The sequence below is a fragment of the Mus pahari genome, chromosome 4, assembly GCF_900095145.1.
Source record: "Mus pahari chromosome 4, PAHARI_EIJ_v1.1, whole genome shotgun sequence".
Classification (NCBI taxonomy): Eukaryota; Metazoa; Chordata; class Mammalia; order Rodentia; family Muridae; genus Mus; species Mus pahari.
The window spans coordinates 16,145,409-16,149,889 of record NC_034593.1 but is presented as its reverse complement, the minus strand read 5'-3'; positions in this window follow the sequence as shown (position 1 = coordinate 16,149,889).

Sequence of the window (4,481 nt, the reverse complement as noted above, 5' to 3'; positions counted from 1 at the left end):
GGAGGGAGGAGGGAGGGGGAGGGAGGGAGGGAGGGAGGGAGGAAGGAAGGAAGGAAGGAAGGAAGGAAGGAAGGAAGGAAGGAAGGAAGGACACTTCTAGGAGGATAGGGTCTATAAGGCCGCCTGACCTCTGTCAGGAACACAGTAAAACCTTCCCCTAGGACTGCCACTAGGGTTTTATACACTTTAGCTCTCTCTGGGCACTTCCTTCCACTCCTGGCCCCACTCCTCCAGGCATATGTATCAGGTCTCATATATGAGGGTCCCAAGTGACAGGGTGAGGCTACACTCAGGCCAAATGTCATGGCTGAAAGCTGGAAACAGCCCAGACCTGGATGTGGCTTTCCTGCCCACTGGTGGGTCTTGGCAGGGGCCAGTGCACCTTCTCTGTGGGCCTGCCTCCCTGCATGAGAGCACACTGTGTGCTAGGCAGTCAGGTATAATGCCTATCCTTCTCCTTCTTACTGTCCTCCAGAAGCTGACTGCCAAATGGGACAGAGGAAAGAGACCTAGGGGGTAGGGATGGGGAGTAAGAGATAGGCAGACAACACAGGCTGGAAATTGAGGCAGGATGACCTTAATGTAAAAGGATGTGAAATAGAAAAACAGACTCAAAATGGTCTGGGGAGGCCAAATAACACTTCTTCCCTTCTGCTAAGGGCTCTATGCCCCTCTCTGAATCCTTTCGGCTGCCGTCTCTGCGCACACACAGTCGGCTCTGCACACACAGCACCCCCCTCTCTTGACAGGGTTGCACCTTGAGTTAAGGCCCTTAAGTCCACAAAAGAAATCACACTTCTGAGGTGCCAGGCCAAGAGGCTGGGAAAGGGCGTCCAGAGATTACAACCCCAGAGGCAGGCCTTTACAGCCCTGGCCTTCAGAATGACAGTTCTTCCCAAGAGGGCAAGGCTCTCGTGCCTGCCGTTACATCCTTGGCACTTGCTACTGAGTCTGCTACATAGCATGCACTCAGTAACCAGAACCCTATTAAAAATGGGGTATTGAACTAAACAAAGAATTCTCAACTGAGGAATACTGAATGGCTGAGAAGCAACTAATGAAGTGTTCAACATCCCCAATCATCAGGGAAATGCAAATCAAAAACGACCCTGAGATTCTACTTCACACCAGTCAGAATGGCTAAGATCAAAAACTCAGGTGACAGCAGATGCTGGCAAGGTTGTGGAGGAAGAGGGTCAGTCCTCCATTGTTGGTGGGCTTGCAAGTTGGTTCAGTCACTCTGGAAATCAGTTTGAAGCTTCCTCAGAAAATTGGACAAAGTACTATCTGAGGATCCAGCAGTACCTCTCCTGGGCATATACACAGAAGATGCTCCAACATGTAATAAGGACACATGCTCCACTATTTTCATAACAGTCTTATTTATAATAGCCAGAAGCTGGAAAGAACTCAGACGTCCCTCAACAGAGAAATAGATACAGAAAATGTGGTACATTTACACAATGGAGTACTACTCAGCTATTAAAAACAATGCTTTCATGAAATCTTAGGCAAATGGATGGAACCCTAACCCTAACCCTGAGTGAGGTAACCCAATCACAAAATAACACACATGATATGCACTCACTGATAAGTAGATATTACCTCAGACAACCCAAGATACAATTCACAGACCACATGAAGCTCAAGAAGAAGGAAGACCAAAGTGTGAATACTTTGATCCTTTTCAGAAGGGGTAACAAAATAACAATGGGAGGAGATACAGAGACAAAGTGTGGAGCAGAGACTAAAGGAAAGGCCATACAGAGACTGAAGGAAAGGCCATCCAGTGACTGCCCCACTTGGGCATCCGTCACATATACTGTCACCAAACCCAGACACTATTGCTTGCTGGCAATTACTTGCTGACAAGAGCCTGATATAGCTGTCTCCTGAGAAACTTTCCCAGTGCCTGACAAATACAGAGGTGGATGCTGTCAGTCAACCACTGGACTGAGCACAGGGCCCCCAATGGAGGAGCTAGAGAAAGTACCCAAGTAGCTGAAGAAGCTGTTTGCAGCCCCATAGGAGGAACAACAATATGAACCAACCAGTACTCCCAGAGCTCCCTGGGACTAAACCATCAAGCAAAGAGTACACATAGAGGGACTCATGGCTCCAACCACATACCTATCAGAGGATGGCCTTGTTGGTCATCAGTGGGAGGAGAGGCCCTTGGTCCTGTGAAGGCTGGATGCCCAGGTATAGGGGAATGCCAGGACCAGGACATGGGAGTGGGTGAGTTGATGATCAGTGGGAAGGGGTATGGGATGGGGGTTTTCAGAGGGGAAACCAGGAAAGGTGATACATTTGAAGTATAAATAAAGAAAATATCTAATAAAAAAAATAAATGAAAATCAAAGCAGAGCAAAACAGTCAGGAAAACAAACAAAAGCAACAACAAAAATATAAAGCATGAGAAATATACACATGAAAACATGCATAAACACACATCCATGAAAACACACATTTGGAAACACGTCATTTATGTAAATGCCATTGCTGTTCCCCTTTGTTTCTGTGTGGGCACTGGCTATTCTGTTCCTATCGTTTTAGATGGTAGTGATATTGAATCATGGTGGATAGTGAAATATTTCTCATTCTCATCACAGGCCAAGCTGACATGGTGAGTTCATCTTTGGTCATGCTGTGTGTTCACGTATCTTTAGAAATAGACGCCACTATCCAGACACACTATTTGCACCTGTAGTCATTGAGTTGAGCTTCATCAAGCCACGCCCCCTGTCTCGTGGGGAAAGTGCCCCTCCCACCCGGGAACGGCTGCTGCGCGAAGCAAAAGTCAACCGACTTAGGGCAGGGACGGTTAGACACGAAAGAGTGCGCAGTGATCCCATCAGCAAACCTTTGTGCCTACATTTACTCATCCCAGGGGTGAAGGAGTGCGTGTGAGAGTACAAGCTGTTTAGGAACCCTCGGCAGAACCGATGAGTACAATCGTGAATACCCATCATCCAACAGGTATTTACCAAGTACCCAGAATATGCCAGGCACTGTTCTGGGTGCTGCTACCTACGTCTACGGCCTATTAGGAGTCCAATCTTTAGGCAACGGACAGCTTTCCACCACACCATGTCCATGCCTCACACCCTTCTCTCTGCATGCTAGGTCAGGCAAACAACTGTGTAAAGACTTCTCAGGACTCATGCCTTCTGTAGACCTGCAGAGACTGTTCATGGAAACTGGTGACCAGCAGGAGGCGCTGTGGATTCACGTGGCAGGCTGGGAAGTTAGAGGAGTCGGTTGGTTGTGCTGTATACTCTTGGCATCCACAGGACTTGAGACAACAATGCTGGCCAGGTTGGGCAGTGGAAGGTGCTGGGCACCCAGGAGATGGAGCTGCCATCCACGCTGATGTGTTCAAGTGAGAAGGTGAGGATCTGGGCTTAGACCTCGTACTCCCTGTAGAGTCTCTGAAGGGGTTTTCAGGGCAGTGAGCCGCTGTGCAAGGTCTTGGTCCTGGGCCGTCCTTGTTGAGGACGTATCTTGTACTAATCTTGATGTCTTTACATGTTCATAAGACCATGAAGGTATCATCACACCCAAGAAGAAGCAACAGGAATGCAAAAGGTGGTCCATGTTTAGTCCCTTCTTATGTCAATGTTGGGGTCAGTTTGGGGGAATGAGCAATCTCTTTCCTTGAGGATATTCAACCCTCTGCTGTACAAGGTTGCCAAGATTTCACATGGATCCTACTTGTATCTACCATATTTTATATTTCAATAATGTGTGCTCTCTCTGGGTGATTCACTTCAGGGGTTGTCAGATTTGTCCATCCATTCAATCAACCAATTCCTTGCTTCTTTGCACTTTCAGTTAACCTCTAAGAGTAAAGTTGCATTCAGGTCTGACCTTTCTTCGTGTTCTCAAAACTGCTTTGTGGTTGGGTTGGTTTTGTTTTTTTTTTTTTTTTATTTGTTTTGTTTTGTTTTCTCTCTGACCACATAATGCATCACTACAATGCTAAAGATAGCTTTGGATTTCATTTTATACAAATTTATATTTGTATATAGTTGTATAGGACTCATGTACCTGCTCTTGTTTTTACTCCACCTTTTGAGGTGATGGGCATGGCAGGCAAATTTTTGCACACAGATCTAAGTGATACAAATTTAGCATAATCATGCAGTGAAAGTCAGTAATCCACTTCCAGTCTGGTGAACACGGTATGCTCCCTAAGCCATGTGGCAGAGAAAAATTTAACATAGTGAGAACAACACACTTTATACATACTCTGGCAAGAAATGATATAATCAGCAGGGCAATGGTGGCACACACCTTTAAACCCAGCACTTGGGAGGCAGAGGCAGGCAGATTTCTGAGTTCAAGGCCAGCCTGGTCTACAGAGTGAGTTCCAGGACAGCCAGGGCCACACAGAGAAACCGTGTCTCAAAAAACTGAAAAGAAAGAAAGAAAGAAAGAAAGAAAGAAAGAAAGAAAGAAAGAAAGAAAGAAAGAAAGAA